Genomic DNA, 17643 nt, shown 5'->3' on the forward strand with positions numbered 1-17643 from the left:
TTTTCTTCAGAAAACCTTATCTGAGGTTGTTGGACTGTGTTCCCCTTTTATGCACTAATATTATCTTTTAGATCTTTGATCATGTTATTCACAATCTACTGTAAATATTAACTTGAATAAATTCTTCCCTTCTAGACTGAGGTATTTGAAAACAGAGATCATGTTTATCCATCATTGGATCCAGGGAACTGGTGCAATAGCTAATATATAGTTACATGGTAGGCACTCCCTTATTATTTGTTCATTTGGTAAATAAATGAAACAATGAGAATAGGAGAAGGTAAATAAATGGAGAAGTGAGTCAAGAAAATTGAAGGTAAGAAAATATATGAATTCAGGAATTATGTTAGCACACAAAATTTGTGTTCAAGTTACTACCTATTGTCTTGCTTTTGGCATGACAATCCACTTCTCAGCTTTCTAGTACTCAGGCAAAGATAAAAAATGTAATCAATGATAAAATTTACAATGTTTTAAAGTATCAACAAATAGTTTCTAAAAAGAATTCCTGGTATAACTATTCTTGGTATTGTTACCTGAGATAAATTTATTTCATGTGTTCTCAGGGGGGAAAAAAACTCTAGTCTAATGTAGTAAACATTAAAAAAAAAAACCTACCCTAAATATGTAATAATTTTCAGAGAGTTCCACCCTCTGCTCTCACCATGAACCAATTACACCATACTAAGCAGAGTTCAATAAGAGAAATGTTGCTTTGGCTCAAGCCCAACCAGTGTGGCTCAGGTATACAGCTATGTACTCTGCCTAAATTTAAGGATAAAAGCAAAGTTACCAAGACTATACATAGTGACATTTGGAGTATTGAATGGTCATGTTCCTTTTTGAGAATCTAATAAACCTATTGACATAATTCTAGGAAACATGCATGAATACAATTAAAAACACAAAAACGCAAGCACACACAAATTGTATGCAAATATAAGGTTGTTCAATTATGCACTTGGAGCCATGCCAAATTAAGAAATCTTTACTTAAAAGTTCTACTCATTCCTACAATCAGGTTGTGATAAACACTGAGCAACTATTTATTTCCACAAAGCTTTTAATTATGAAATCTGGATTTTAGAGTTGGTTTTTACATGTCCTCTCCCATATATATTTATTTCCAAGTCAATTTCAATTGTAGCTCTTAACATCTAATTATTCTGCTGTTCTCTTTCCATCATGCCTTATGGATTTCATTGTGTTCCCTCAATGGGGCACCTGGGTGGCTCAGTCAGTTGAGTGTCCTACTTCAGCCTAGGTCATGATCTTACCATTTCTGAGTTCAAGCCCCACATCAGGCTCTGTGCTGACTGCTCAAAGCCTGGAGCCTGCTTTGGCAGGCTGTGTCTCCCCTTCTCTCTCTCCCCCTCCCCCACTTGTGCTGTCTCTCTCAAAAACAAAAAATATTTTAAAAAATTTTTAAAAAGTTAAGTTGAAGTCCTAAGGCTCAGTATCTTGTGAATGTGACATTATTTGGAAATAGGGTTTTTGCGGGTATAATTAAGATAAGGTCATTAGGTAGGTGGATCCTAATCTGACTGGTGCCCTTACAAGAGGAGTAGAGATACAGAAATTGACTTATATAGACAGAGAAGATAATGTGAAGACACACAAGGAGAATACCTCTGTGGTGACAGAGGAAAAGATTTGAATGATGTTTTTGCAAGCCAAGGAACACCAAGTTTTGTTGGCAATTCCAGAAGCTAAGGGAAAGGTATGGAACAGATTCTCCTCCAAACCTTCAAAGAGCGCATGGCTCTGCCTGTGCTTGATTTTGGGCTTCTCTCTCTAGAATAATTTTTTGTTATTTCAAGCCACCCAGTTCGTGGTGCTTGTTACCACAGCCCTAGGCAAAAAGTACACTATGCCAGTACTTTAGTCTAGTCCACTACTGCTTCTCTTCATAATTACCAAGAACGTCCAAACTGGGTATGAAAACATAGGCTTTCTCCCCTCACTCGATTTTCTAGAATGTATGTGTGGTTATTTGACATATCACGTCTCAGCCTAAAGCATGTACCATCTTTGTGAACTCCAACTGCCTCTGCCTGGTCAGTGGGATTAGTGATGAATCTAATTGCTACATATCTCATTGCCCTTTTCTCTCTCTTCACCATTTTGCACTCTCTATTCAAGGCATCCTGAAGGAATGTATTTCTAAACACCAAATTAAGGTGTCTTTTGTCTCTGGGCTTTCTTATATGTTGATCTCTCTATCTAGAACATCCTTCCTCCTTTTTAGTTTGGCTAAATCTCATCTATTATTCAGATATTATCCAAAAAAAAAAAAAAATAAGCTGCTCTAGATAGCTTTCCTTTAATCCCTCAGACTGAGTTGGGTTGGGTGTACCTTTCATATTCCAATAGTATTCTCTCTCTCTCTCTCTCTCTCTCTCTCTCTCTCTCTATATATATATATATATATATATATATATATATATATATACTATATCAATGTCTGTTTACTTTATTATCTCCTCTAATATCCTATAACTTCCATATACACAAGGATTGTAGTGCTTCCAAAGCTTAGCATGGTTCCTGATATATTGGAATTTATCAATAAATGTATGTTGACTAAATTAAATGAATACCTACTATTCTATACCAGCAGTTGAGTGCAACTTGGGACTGGAAGCTTCTCACCAGAAGCCTGCTGGGGTACATGCCTCACTATAAGGCTGTGAGACCATTGTTGCTGCCAGGTTAGAGGATGATCTAAGGAAGGACCATTATTCTACCCCAAATGGGTAAGTTAGCTAAAGGAACACAGTTATCCCTAGCAATGATACCTTGAACTTGAAAAAAAGTAAATGAATATAACCAAATGTTCAGCTCATAAAGTCCTAATGAATAGAATTGCTAACTTTAAGTCACACCTCATTTGACATTCTCTTCAAGATTAACTTGTTACTTTTAAATGATTGAGGCAATTGCAGTAAAAGCTATTTACTGTAAGCTTGTTAAATATTGAATGGGATTTGAATAATAAATCTTAAGTCATTCCTGCAACAACTAGGTAGCAGTCTCAGTTGCTCCTGATATCCAACTCTAGTTCATGACCCTAGAACTGTGTCATCTTCAGTAGTCACATATGTTTTCTATGTTTTCTACAATGAGGAACAAACATGCCTTGCTCAACTGGTATCAATTCTTTAAGATACAGGGAAAAAACCCACAAATAACCAAATGAAGAAAAACACAAATAACAAAAACAAAGGAAAGAGACTAATACACATCCCTGTGTTATGTGACTGGTTATTGTATTTTCTGATATATCTAATTATTATTTTATATGTTAATAAATTATTTCTGATGCAGTAAAATTATTACCTAATATACCAATAAATTACTTGTACAGATTTTTGACTCTCAAAGAAATATTAAATTTCAGGTTTTATGTATGTATCAATAGCCAAAGGTCTGCATTGAACATAGATCTATATAGGTTAGTGTAATAACAATTCTGGCCCAGGAATTGTTTACATGAGTGATATCAATAAAGGCTTTTAAGTAATCTGCTTCATAACAAATTCTCTCAAAATTTATTAATTGTTTAACATTGATCAATAATGGAATAATTTCATTTAATGATCTTTCTTTTTAAAAATTTTTTAATGTTTATTTTTGAGAGACAGAGACAAAACATGAGTAGGAGAGGAGCAGAGAGAGAGAGGGAGACTCAGAATCTGAAGCAGACTCGCTCTGAGTTGTCAGCACAGAGCCTGACATGGGGCTCAAACTTACCAACCGTGAGATCATGACCTGAGCTGAAGTCAGGTGCATAACCGATTGAGCCACCCAGGCACCCCTCATTTAATGATCTTTCTGATTCACATGTCCACAAACAGCTTTAATATATCTTAAATATATATGTCTAATTACTATCTTAATTCATTAATGAAGTAGCTTTATCCATGCACTGTATTTATCTTAAACTCTCCAACCACCTCTGCAATATGATAGATACACTCCCAAACCAGTCAAGAGTGTCCTAAAGCCTACTTATTATGGGGTCACTTAAACTTTAAATTTTATTTTATTTTTTTAAGTTTATTTATTTTGAGAGAGAGAGAGAGCACACATGCACACGTGCACACACACACACACACACACTCACAAGTGAGGGAGGAGCAGAGAAAGGGAGGGAGTGAATCCCAAGCAGCCTCCACACTGTCAGTGTGGAGCCCGAGGCAGGGCTTGATCTCATGAATCGTATCCTGAGATCATGACCTCAGCCAAAATCAAGACTCATACACTTAACAAACTCAGCCACCCAGGTGTCCCTAGACTTTAAATTTAAAAGTAAGAAAAGTAAAAATCACAAGCAGAAGTAGGAAACTGAACTTTCATGAATTTACTCAAAAAATCATAATTTGATGAATGCCACAGAAATTGCCTTATAACTGGATCTAATGAGCAAATTAGTTCCCTCAATATGGATTTATTATACTTTAATTTAGTCAGGACAATTCAGATGAATATCATAACATTTGAATTTTGTAAAATGGTTAGATGTAACACTATTTTAGACACATAATACGTGTGAAAATCTTGGAAATTTTTTACTTAGATGATGTAATAGAGAGTATCATTAAATAAGACCATTAAATTTCAATACAAGATAAGAGTTTGGATATAAGAGCAGAAGGACCTTATAAGTTTTACACCCTATAATGAGTGAACTTTAAAACTGGATAAATCTTGTAAATCATCTCAAATACTTGTTTTCCAAAATAAACACACCTGGCTTCACAAACCATCCAGGCTATATGTGTGTTATGTTTCTATACATTTTTCCTCTGAGATATCCTTGTCAATCTAGGTCCTAGAGCAGTAGTTCCCAAACTGGGGTTCCTGGAGCAGGCTTTCTCAGGTGAATTTAGTGACCACTTAGGTGTGGGAACTATCGTCCTAGAGGGATAAAATCAAGACTTGCCAAGATAGAGTACCTATGAGACAATGTTTTAATGACTTGTTAATAATCAGTGGATACAAAGCACAGACAGAGTAGGCTAAGAAGTCTTGACAATGAAATCTCACCACTAAAATCTAAATATTTTTCCAGCTTTTTTGAGATATAACTGACACATTACATATGTAAGTTTAAGGTGTACAATTTGATAGTTTCGTACACATATGTAGTGTGAAACAATTATCGTAATAAAGTTTAGCTAATACATCCAGCACCTCACATATTTATTACTTTTTTGTGTGTGATGATAACATTTGAGATTGGCTGTATTAGCAACTATGGTATAAGTGGGGTGACCTATTAGCTTCAGGAACCTGAATGTCCAAATCTCTCCCCAGATTTGGGATGTTTTCAGCCATTATTTCTTTTTTTATAATTTTTTTCAAGTTTACTTATTTATTTTTGAGAGAGACAGACAGAGTGAAAGGGGAAGGGGCAGAGAGAGAGAGAGAAAGAATCTCAAGCAGGCTCTGCACTGTCAGCACAGAGCCTGATGTGGGGCTTGAATTCACAAACCATGAGATCATGACCTAAGTCGAAACAAAGAGTTGGGTGCTTAACTGACTGAGCCACCCAGGCACTCCATCCATTATTTCTTTAAATAAACTTTTGTCCCTTCTTGCTATCATCTCCTCCTGAGACTCCAATAATGCTTAGGTTGTTTCTTTTAATAGTATTCCATAATTCACAGGGCTTTCTTCACTGTTTTTCATTCTCCTTTCTTTTTCCTCATCTGACTGGATGATTGTAAGCGACCTGTTTTTTTCATTCACTAATTCCTTCTTCTGTTTGGTCCAGTCTGTTATTGAAGCTCTGTATTGGATGCTCCAGTTTAGTCAGTGTATTCTTCTACGCTGAGATCTCTGTTTTGTTGTTTTTCATGGTTTCTATTTCTTTCTCAAACTTCTCATTTTATTCATGTATTGTTTTCCCAATTTTATTTAGTTGTCTCTAATTTCTTGTAGTTCACTGAATTTCTTTAAGAGGATTATTCTGAATTCTTTGTCAGTTAATTCACAGATCTCCATAACCTTAGGGTCAGTTATGGAAGCTTTATTAGTTTCCTTTAGTGGTGTCATGTTTCCCTGATTATTTGTGATCCTTGTGTCTCTATGTTGATATGTGCATATTTGAGCAAGTAAATGCTCCTTCCAGTCTTTACAGACTGGCTTTGGCAGCAAAGCTTCACACCAGTCAGCTCATCCAGAGATTCAGGGTGTGCCACCTCATGGTGACCTTGGGCAGGCAGATCTGGTGCCTGGATCAGTAGGAGGGCAGACCTTGTGTTTTGGTCCATGGGGAATAGCCTAGTGCCTGGATCTGCAGGGGTTGATATGCCAAGGGCCACAGGGAAGGGCCTGGCATCTGGGTCTTGGGGACTGGCCCAGTGCTGGGACAGTTTTGGAGTCTGTTTTCACAGAAGCCAGCCTAGAGGCTGGGGCCATGTGGGCTGGCCTGGTCCTGGGGCAGGACAGGAGCCTAGGTTGTGGGAACCAGTCTAAAACCTGGGATCTTAGAAGGCCACAAAAGATGACCTGGTCCTGGGGCAGGGCAAGGGGTTGGGTTCATAGAAGCCCAGTTGGGGCTTGGGTCTACTGGTGATTATGTGGCTTGGGATCAGCCCGGGAATCTTGGTCGATGGAAACTTGCTTAGACCTTGGGGCTACAAGTGTCAGGTTGGTGCTGGGGCAGGCTGGGATCATGGGGTCTGTGGGAGTTGGCTGGTGGTGGGATGGGGCAGCAGCAAGTTCATGAGAACTTACTGGGAATCTTGTACCATGCTTGCTGCCCTCAGGCTGTGGGAACTTGTCAATGCCAGGGTGGGCTGGGAGCCTAGTACCATGGGAGCCATTTTGGCCCTTGAGAGTCAGCCTGGTGCTGGCAAAGGCCAATTGGGGTCTGCAGTGAAGTTGGGTGCTCTCTTCACTCTCCTTCTCCTACAGAGAGGGTGTCTCTTTTGTGCTAAGCTGCCCAGGTTTGGCAGAGGGTGTGGGGGTAATGTGAATCTATTCTTACCTTCCTCAATTGTCTTTTTTTTTAATTTCTGTTATTCATGCAGGTGCTATATTTCCTCACCTGGAATCCTTAGTTCTTGTGAGAGTATTTTTGCATACCTATTGTTGTTCAAATTGATGTTTTGGGGAGGGAATGGACACTAGAAATTTCTATACCACAATTTTGCTAATATTACTCCTACATGTTCTTTAGCTTTTTTCATTCTCAGTTTCATGATCTCATACATTCAGTTACAAGACAATATTGTACCAGTTTAAAATCTGATGAGACTTTACAAGAAAACACAGCTGCAGATATATGAATGAATAAAGTGCATTTGTATGTCGTTTAAGCCTACATATTCCTTTAGATCCACATTTAGACTGCAATAAGTGTAAGAACACTGTAGATTGCTTGTTGGAGGAGAATTCTATAAAGTAGTGGTTCTCAAACAATAACATAACCTGGAAACTTATTATAAATGTACATGTTCAACCCCATCCCTGACCTCCAGAATCATAAACTCTAGGGGTGAGCCCAGCGCTCCAGGCATATCAGGCACATGTTGAAATTTGAGAACCTCTGTTTGAGAACCATGACTACATTTGTTAATAGTATTCATTTAACAAAATCTATGACTGTTTTTTTTGCAATTTTGAGTTCCAGCTAATTGTATATGTCATTTCAGCAAATAAGGCTTAATTAGAGTCAAAGAGAAAGGTTTCAATCTACTGAGACATAAATGGATAAAGTTAAAAACAGAACATGCTTATGTTGATTCTAGTGTGTCAACTTTTCAATATAGATGACAGTAATATTCTACTCAGATATTTGTGATTGAGTTCTATAAAGGACGTGATATGAAATGAAATTCATATAACAGAAGAATTTTTTATTTTTTTACAAAGGAAACCAAATCATTGTAATTCTGTTGTTCTCATAGAGATAGTAACTGGCTCCATATCACAGGCTATGTTTCAAACAGTAGGAAGCAATATAATAGGTATATAAATACATATATTTGTTTATTTTATTTACAGGGATTTTAGGATTTTAAAAAATATTTTTAATATAGCTTTCGTATTTTTTTGTATTTTCTAAGTTTCTTAAATTTTATTAAAACAAATGAAATTATCAATGTAATATTTTCCATTTCTGCTTTTACTATGCATTGACTTAAAAAACTGGTCATGTTCAATGAACAAAAAAGGAAGGAAGAGGAAAACAATGAGTCAAAAATATTCTGCAATATTAGACACATGAATATAGAATCAATGCAGTTTAAAATTACATAAAATAATAAATAGCATGTCTACATTTATATATACTAAGGAAATTGTTAAAGTAACATCTGGCAAAGATAATAAAATCTTGACCTAGCATAATAAAAAAATATTAATGTGCAGTGTTTTGGGACAAGCAATAGATAAGAGACCTTAAGGATTGGGTTTGGTTCTTGAAACTCATTTGCTGTGGAACCTTGACATGGCCATTTAACTTGCTTTCCTCATCTTTTACAAAAGAAAAGAAATGGTAGAAATTAGATTGATGGTTTCTAAGATCTCGTCCAGGTAAAGTGATATATTTATGTTAAATATTAATTTAAACTTTTTTTAAGTTTATTTATCTTAGAGAGAGAGAGAGAGAGAGAGAGAGAGAAAGAGAGCAAGGGAGGGGCAGAGAGAGAGGGAGAGAGAATCCCAAGCAGGCTCTGCACTGTCAGTGCAGAGCCAGATGTAGAGCTTGAACTCACAGACTAAGACATCATGACCTGAGCTGAAATCAAGAGTTGGATGCTTAACTGACTGAACCACCCAGCCTCCCTTGTTAAATTTTAATTTAAATCTAAATAGTAAATCATTTACAAAGGAGGCACCATTTAGATAATCAACGTGAAAAGTTGCAGCATTAATTTCTTTTTGGCTTGTTGCTCTTTAATAAATCTGTTTGCTCAATTCCTGATAGATTTTCTGCTGATGGAAACATGTTCAAGTCTAAGGGCAGAAGAACAGAACAAACCTTGTTTCTAAAATTAGTGTCTGTTCCAGATATAATATATCTGTTTACACAGCTATTTACTACAGAGCAGAAATTGGCTCTGTTGTAGATTTACATCTAAACCAGAAAGAACTATCAAACAGGCAATTTACCTTTTATGTTTATTTTTATTTTTTTGAGACACAGACAGAGCATTAACAGGGGAGGGCAGAGAAAGGAGACACAGAATCCAAAGCAGTCTCCAGGCTCTGAGCTGTCACCACAGAGCCCGATGTGGGGCTTAAACTCACAAGCCTCGAGCTGTGAGATCATGACCTGAGCCGACTGAGCCACCCAGGCACCCCAGCACTGTACCTTTTAAACTGACTTGGAAATCTAAACTTTGTATCATGCATATTGAAAAAACAAGCCATTTGGAGGAAGCAAGAAAATATCATAAGGACTTTTATGGGATGCTTGAATCAGTTCAGAAATCTTATTACATACTACTAGAAGCCATTATTACTCACCTACATGTTTTATGAGGTTCTTTTATCTTTTAATAATCAAAATTAAAATGTAAGATACATAAATGTTAAACATGTAAAATATATTATAAAACTCTGAAAGGAATTGCTTTCTGGCTTGGATATCGATTTGAGTAAATATTCTTTTTTTTTCTTTTACCTACAGAGCCGTTTACATATACAGGCAATCTTGTTCATCAAATGTACTGTATAAAGTTACTTAATTGAAATAATACCATATTATCTTTTATCTGATGTTTACAAATATACTTTTAGAGATTTAATGTAAAATTATGTGACGGTTAGCATTATTTATGTAGCACTGTACATCAGAAAAAGAAATTACAAATAGTGCTTTGAAAATTGCCCTTTAATCTTCTAAAAGCTACTTGGTAAGCAAGAATTGCCACTGACAATTCGAACTAAATTTTGAGAAGAATTTTTATTTTATGTTAGGATCAATAAAAATGCAGTCTGGTGCTAAGAAGTAAAAATATCATTTATGGTATCTTTTAATTTTAAAAGCAGAAGTATTTGGCAATATAATTAGATAGTATTTAGAAAGTCCTTTAAGGTCTACTGTATTAAGATTTGTGGTCACATGGCCTCTTAGATACATGAACCTAGTGAAATTCATATACAGAAATGACTTTTTCATCTTCATTGGTTTTGTTTGCATCATGCTAAATCTTTTAGATTCCAATTAAGCTAAATTTATTTAGGCTGTATTACAATAAATTTCTATGGAAACTTTTTTGTTATTCAAGCATCTACCCTTGACCACTGTGTTCTCACAAACCCTCTCAGTTATGTGTATTTTGCCTCACATGAATGGTAACTTTGGGTCCTTCTCCTTCATGATGTTGATTAAACTGTTAACAGCAAATGTTTTGTTTGCACCATGATTAGATTGTAATAGATTAGGGGAAATTTTCAGAGAACTAATAGAAAGATAGAAGAAGTTAATCAGATCATTACTTAGAAGTCCTTTTTTTTTATTGATAGGAAACTTAATATAACACTGAGAACACACCATGATTATTCAACTATTCAGTCATTCATTCAGCAAGCAATGTCTCAGCATTTAGTGCCTGCTCAGCACTTCAGTCTTCTAAGAATACTTAGCCTCTAAGTCTTACCTATTAATTGAAAAAACAGATTTTTATGGATGGGTGTAATTCTGGTGACAGTCATAGAAATTAGATTTGGTGTACCTCTCGTTAAGGGCATAGAAAAGGATATCAATTCCGGGTATCACACATATACTTTAAAAACTTCAGAGACAAAAGAAGATAAGGGATAAATGGTCTTACTCCATTATTGACCCACATACTGAACTTCCGAAAGTAAAAGCTTTTTCTCTTCCAAACACAATTCCCTATAATGGTAAATGATTCTACATTCCATCTACAATTCCAACCAGGAGGCTGAAAATCATCCAAAATTCTTCTCCATGCTTTGCCCTCCCTATTCAGCTGTTAACAGAGTCCTGTTGATTCCCTTTTCTAAATATATCTTGAGTGTACTTCCGCTTGTTCATTTCCTTCTCAGTTTCTATTAGAGCCTCAAATATATCATTTTCATACCCTCTCATATCACCTGATGTTTTTGCCCTCTTCTTGCATCTTTTCACCATACCATGCTCATTTGTCAAGTCTCAGCTCAGCTGTTGTCTCCCTCTGGATGCCTTTCCTGATCTCTTTCCAGGATGAGTTAGATGCCCCTAATCTGTACTCTCAGCATCGTTTGAAAACCATCATCTCTGTACACTGTAATTATTTGCAATACTTTGTAATTATTTACTCATTTGTCTTCCACAAATAAATTGTGAAATTCACTAGTCAGGGACAGCAATGAAACTATCATCTTTGTGTTCTTAGTACTTGTGCATTGTCTCACAGTGTCAACAATCATTGTCTTTAATGAACAAGTGACAACTCTATATAAATGGAGAGTTACTCTATTGAGTAATGCATGCAACTAAACATACTCTCCTAATGACTCACTGAAGATGCTGCTAAAATATTTTAAAAGGACTTGCAGAAAAGAGAGAGCTCTTTTAATTCTATGGGCCTTCATTGAAACATACCATCAGAAGAAATTTTCCATTTTTTTCTCTACATAGGAGGTTTTTCAAATTTGTGTTGTGATCATCTTGCTTCAGGATATGTAAAAATAAAACGTGAAAGTTTGTGTACAGAATTTCTTATTAATGTTGGTTATGGCTATTTTACCGATGAAAAGGACAAAATCATATTATGTTTAGATGTAGTAAAATTATATTATGTTTACTCTTGAGTAGTTTTGGCCTGGAATATAATAGACATTCCTGATCATTTTCAATTGATTGGCACCATCTGGCCCAAGCATATTTTAATTATTAAGACTTACTAAACTATATTACCCTAAACTCTACTGCATCACATTCTGATACTTTAAGTGGGTCTTAGGAAAGAAATGAGATAATTAGAAATGAGCATTTACCATGCTGAATCCTTATCTTAAAAGTCAAGGCATTGATTAGAGCAAGGGATGGGGATGGAGGGTTTATGAGAAGGAAAACTCAGTAAAATGTCTAAATTTTGATGGGCTTGTCTAAAGTTGTAAGGCATGGGCCCAAAGAAACCATTATTTCTGCTATGTTTATTATTGGTCACATCAATCTCAGTTCCTGAGCTTGAGAATATTATGTTCTGAAACTAGAAAGGTGAGAATAAAAGAGCTGGTAGTTAATATTATTTTTCTTCTCTTTCTCTTCTCTTTTTTCCTTTCCTTTCCTTTCCTTTCCTTTCCTTTCCTTTCCTTTCCTTTCCTTTCCTTTCCTCCTTTTTTCTTTTCTTTTCTCTTTTATTTTCTTTTCTTTTTTCTTTTCTTTCTTTTCTTTTTTTTCTTCTACAGTCAAATAAATAGTACCATATTTCTTTCTCAAGATGTTCTGTGTTATTGAGAGTTAAATTTGAATAGCATATGAAAAGAAAAGATACCTCATGTTTGTCTACATGAGGCATCTGAAACATTTTTTCCTGGAATATGATTCAATTATTAAATATCAACCCTCTTTTAAACATCTTACAAGTGTGAAACACTTCATCACAGGCTTGAGAAATATTCCCATGCATGGATGTTGTGTTGATCCATTAAACTGAAAAACCACAAAGAATATTTGACCTAAGAACATAGTTTTGAAAACTGGATAATATATTTTACCTTACAAATAGTATAAAAGCATGTATAGGCATAGGAGAAACAAAAGAAGGGATTGAGAATAGGTTCAAATAATTATGAAACCAGCATATTTTAGAATAGCAAAGAAGATATAAACTAAACAGGACATTAACATGAGCGAACTGGATCTTGTAAATTTTGCAATATTTTGTCAGAATAACTCACAAATTAGCCTGGAAACAGAAATCTTTCTAAAAGAGTTGACTTCTTAACAGGCAAGTATCTAAAAAGCTTCTGAGTTTTATTTTAATTTAGAAGAGCCAGACCATCAACTTCTTCTATGACAAGTTATAAAGCCTTCTGTAGTAAATTGCTTTTGCCACCCTGAAACATCTAAATCCAAGTCTCATTACCACCTTCCTCAATTGGTTTTCTGATTGGATTGAAATGAAAAAAGAGGATTTTCAATGAAAATTTTATTATGAAGGGCAAAAAAAGAGCATTTCTTGATTCCCATAAACTACAGAAGGAAGAAAATCATTCTGAGGAAAGCCTGAAAACTAAAAATTATGACTTTTGGAAGATTCTAAAATATATAGTGTTGAAGAAATCTCTGAAGAAGATGACATATCTAATAGTGGCTAATAACTCTTTGTTTACACTAATGTTGGCTATACTAATGCATAAGTAGCATTTAGAAATGTTAAAAGAAACTATTGTATTCTTTATTTTCCATAATAGAGGCAACTTCTCCAGGATCCACAGACCCTGCGTCTCTCCTTTAAGTCAGCTAAGAAAAATTATACCTGTCATAGACTGATTCAGAAGCTACTAATGGAACTATGCTTGCTTGATTGAATTGGCTAAAAAATAGATCTTCCAATCTTTAGAAGATAGAACTAAAAACAATAAAAAGAGACTCTAATACTCAAGTCACCATTAAAAATTAAAAAAAAATAAGATTTAAGTACGGAAGTGGTTAATCAAAAGCTAAGCATGAAAAAGGTTATATTGTTTTACCGCAAAACAAAAATTGTTTTCATTTTGGGAAGCCAAATGGCCAATGAATGTGTCTCAGATTTTTAAAGGCTGTAGCAAATTTAATTCTGGAAAGCAGTTGTTTCCTGTACTTATTAATCTAATTTATAGATAACATGTTAAATGTTTATTTTGTGCCAAGAACCATGCTAAACATTTAAAAAAATATTTTAACATTTATAGTAAACCTTGTAAGGTCAATTTTTCTATTTAACAAATTAGGAAACAGGCTTTCAGATCCATTTGACCATATAATTAAACTCTTACTCATTTGTTCATTCAGAACCATTTACTGAGCTCTTATTACGTGCCAGGAACTGTTTTAGGCACAGGAAATACATGAAATAAACCAGCAAAATCCCTGCCCTAAACAACATATGGTACACTGCCCTGCTTTGTTATTAATATCATCCAGAATTGTTATCTAAGGATTACTTTAAGTTTACAATTCAAAATAAGAGTACCACCATTTGAGGTGTTTTGTTTTGTTTTGTTGTTCTCCACCCACCTTCCTCTCTTGCCTTGATCTCTCATGTCTATATTATTGGGACTAAAATACTTGAGGTTCCAAATTTGGCAGTAAACTATACCAAGGATATATTGGCAAAAGGAAGCACGCTACATTTTAGGTTACCTTAAAGTCAAAGAGGACACCTTGAGACACTGTGAGTCTTTTGTTCACTGACTTAGAAATCAAATTGAGTGTGTGGATGAGGTCATTGATGTGTTGAAAGAAGCCATGTTATTCCATGAATTTTGTAACATGGGAAACAATTGATCTTTGTATCAGCTTCCTTGCCTATAATGTGGGCTAAATAATGGAACCTGAAACACAGATCATTATGAGATGAAATTATGTTATGCATGTATGTAAATAAATCCTCTTGATTAATTGATTAATTGCTACACCAATATTAGTTATTTTTCATTTTCCAAGATTTGAATTACAAGGCATTTAATAAATGTCCTTCAACTAACAGAGTAAAAATCATTATAGTTTTCTTGATCTATTGTTTCTTTTCAGTAATAAACTCTCTCAGCATATTATAATGACACATACCTGTTGACTACTCAATAAACATTAGCCTATGATAGAAATGGTGGTTGACTTGCTGCCTCAGAGATTTACATGAGTCTCTGTAGGGATACTTATGAAGTATTTATCACGACTGCCACTTTCTAGCAATTACTCAATTTTCCATATCAGCCTAATTTTAATATAATTTTTATCCCCCAAATTACATTACAACAAAATTTTCTGTCTCCTTATTTATGGGAAAAATAACATGAAATTTTGAGATAGCAATGCCTGGGTATAAGTAAATTATACATGTTAGCATATCTTCATTGTTCTAATTGTGACGCAAACTGAACATTTTCTCCAGTCTTTCTCATTTGGTTTTTCTTTTCTTTTTTTAATATATGTTGTCACTAATTTTTTAAAAAAAATTCTATTATCTTTGCTCTATTGCTTCCCCGAATCTTTTAAGTAAAAGACATCATTCCTCACAGTGCATTCAGCTGAACACTGCTATTATATTACAGAAAAGCTACCATGGTTGAATAAATGTGAAAAACATTGGGTAAAAAAAGGTTCAGCTGGTTTCTTTACTATCACACTTCCTTAATGTGTCCATGTGTATGATAAACTCCAAGAGCTTTTCCCAGACTTGCTTAACCTCAAAATTCTTTCATGTACCAAAAATTATAACTAGTCTTCTATGCAAAACACTTTGCCAAATACAAATGCAAGAAATAACTTATACTGCAAGACATCCTTCTACCCTTTAGAGTTACAAAGAAAAACTCCGTAACAGTAATGTTATTAATGTATACTCTTAGCTGAACTGTATACAATTACACAGTTTTTAAGGAAGAGGGACTTAGTTCAAAGTTTTAAGGTTAGAAGTGATACCACACAGGGGTGCCTGGGTGGCTCAGTTGGTTAAGCGCCTGACTCTTCATTTCAGCTCAGGGCATGATCTTACAATTCACGGGTGAACCCCGCATTGCGCTCCACACAGAGCGTGTAGAGCCTGTTTGGAATTCTCTCTCTCTCTCTCTCTGCCCTCTCCTGCTTGCTCTCTTTCTCTAAATAAAAAAAAAAAAAGAAACAAAAAAATTTAAAAAAAAAGTGGTACCACAAAAGCCACTGGAGAAATATCACACAAGTAAACAAGTTAAAAATGAGAAGATCTATATGGGAAAGGAAGTGATTTGATCTTGGTGACAGGTAATTAAACAAAATGAAATACTTTTAGGCATTATATACAGAAATCCCTTATCTCTCAGGTCTTCAAAAATGGAATTAGTGTATGCCTTAGTTTTTAGCATTTTCCCATGCATTATTGCCTTTCATTGATTCTGTAACCCTGTGAAGTTGTAAAGACGGTTGCTGTTATATCTCTGATAGATTAGGAACCATTTAAAACTACAGTTTCTCTGATGTCACATCTTCCTCTCTCTTTACTATGCCATGCTGTTTTCCTAAGTCACGCTTTTCCCTTTTTCAGACAAGGTTTTAAAATAATAACCTACAATTTAGACAAAGTATACGATGTAGATTTTCTTCTATAATAGCTCTCCTCTTTTCCTTCCTACTAATGCTCTCTCTAGATCTTTTTAATAACTCTACAGGTGTCAGTGCAAGATCTCATCACCTAGAAAACTGGTTTCCTGAAACTACTGGCATCCTCTTTATCTTCAATCTCTGTGATTACTCAGAATCAGTAATTTGAAATTCTATGTTAAGCTGTACCTCATTTTGCTTAAAACTTGTAATTCTTCCTGATTTCCTTTAGGAAAAAGGACACAACCCTTACTCAGGTAGCATGATTTTCTGTTGCTGTTCCTCTTAAGCCTTATCCATTCCTGTTCTCCACTTATACTTTGTACTGAAATGAAGGTGAAATCCTTGTGGTTTCAGTTCTCCTGACTTTTCCATCTGGCTGAGGCTTGTGCAAATATCTCTGTCTAGAATGCCTCACTCAGGCTTTCTTCACCAGGCTTATCTTCACCCATCTTGTGAAACTATTCATGTATCCTCTCCTTTGGGAATATTTCTCTGAACCAATAGGCTGGAGAAATGTAACTTTCCACTGTGCTCAGAAAGCACACTCCGCACATTTTTTTGTTTGTTTGTTTGTTTGATTTTCTTTTATTTATTTTTGTTATGATTAGCTCTTTACTTAATGATCTCTGCCTTGATACAAAATATTTCTTGAGAATTTAAGGTATTTATCTTTATGTCCTCAAAACCTAACACACTTTTAAATATATGGTTGAAATTCAATAAATATTGAACTAGAATGAGCCTTTGATCCTACCACAACTCAGTTTAGTTAATGACATTAAGATTTAACTATTTCTACAATTTATGGGAGTCCTGCATATCCAATGCTTTCTGGTTACCTAAAGATGTATATACTATTCAGGTGGTGTGTGGAGTGGTTGGGGGAAGAAAGAGAGGGAGAAGGAAGACAGAGAGAATACATTTTCTCTTGTCCAAGGATCTAATTAATAAACTATATGCATATATATATGCATATTTATAAATATATATATATACAAATATATATATATTTGTAAGACCACTAGTAATTTTTTGATAGTTACTGCACTTTTTAGATAGTTATTTTAGATAGTTATTATATATATATAGTTTATATATATAGTGTATGTATATATATATATATATATATATATATATATATATACATATATATATATATACTTGTGTAGGATCACTATAGTAATTTTTAGATAGTTATTACATCAGTTTAGTTTTATGATGACAGACATAAATTGAATAGAGTCACCAATTAGAAGCAAGTTCTTTGAGTGATATGAGCCAAAGATACTTTGATGACTGATAGGTATTGAGTGCATACTGTTTTCCTTTGGCCAAAACATTTACCTATTGTGTCAATATCTTAGCCAGGTGGTAAAATACACAGACAG

At 34.7% G+C, this 17643-nt stretch overlaps 1 protein-coding gene and 1 long non-coding RNA gene across 3 annotated transcripts in view; one reads left to right on the forward strand and one right to left on the reverse strand.

Moving 5' to 3' along the window:
* Window positions 1–17643, reverse strand: part of TRDN (triadin) — a 394142-nt gene that overhangs the window by 49812 nt on the left and 326687 nt on the right. The gene's annotated exons all lie outside the window — the stretch shown is intronic.
* Window positions 1–17643, forward strand: part of LOC122220351 — a 66544-nt gene that overhangs the window by 14423 nt on the left and 34478 nt on the right. The window contains exon 2 of one of the 2 annotated variants that reach the window (XR_006202811.1): window positions 2618–2756. The exons of the other annotated variant lie outside the window; for it this stretch is intronic. This is a non-coding gene — a long non-coding RNA (uncharacterized LOC122220351). The remainder of the gene's footprint in view (window positions 1–2617; window positions 2757–17643) is intronic. 2 annotated transcript variants of the gene reach the window in all.

Source organism: Panthera leo, chromosome B2 (genome assembly GCF_018350215.1).
Source record: "Panthera leo isolate Ple1 chromosome B2, P.leo_Ple1_pat1.1, whole genome shotgun sequence".
In the NCBI taxonomy this organism is placed as follows: Eukaryota; Metazoa; Chordata; class Mammalia; order Carnivora; family Felidae; genus Panthera; species Panthera leo.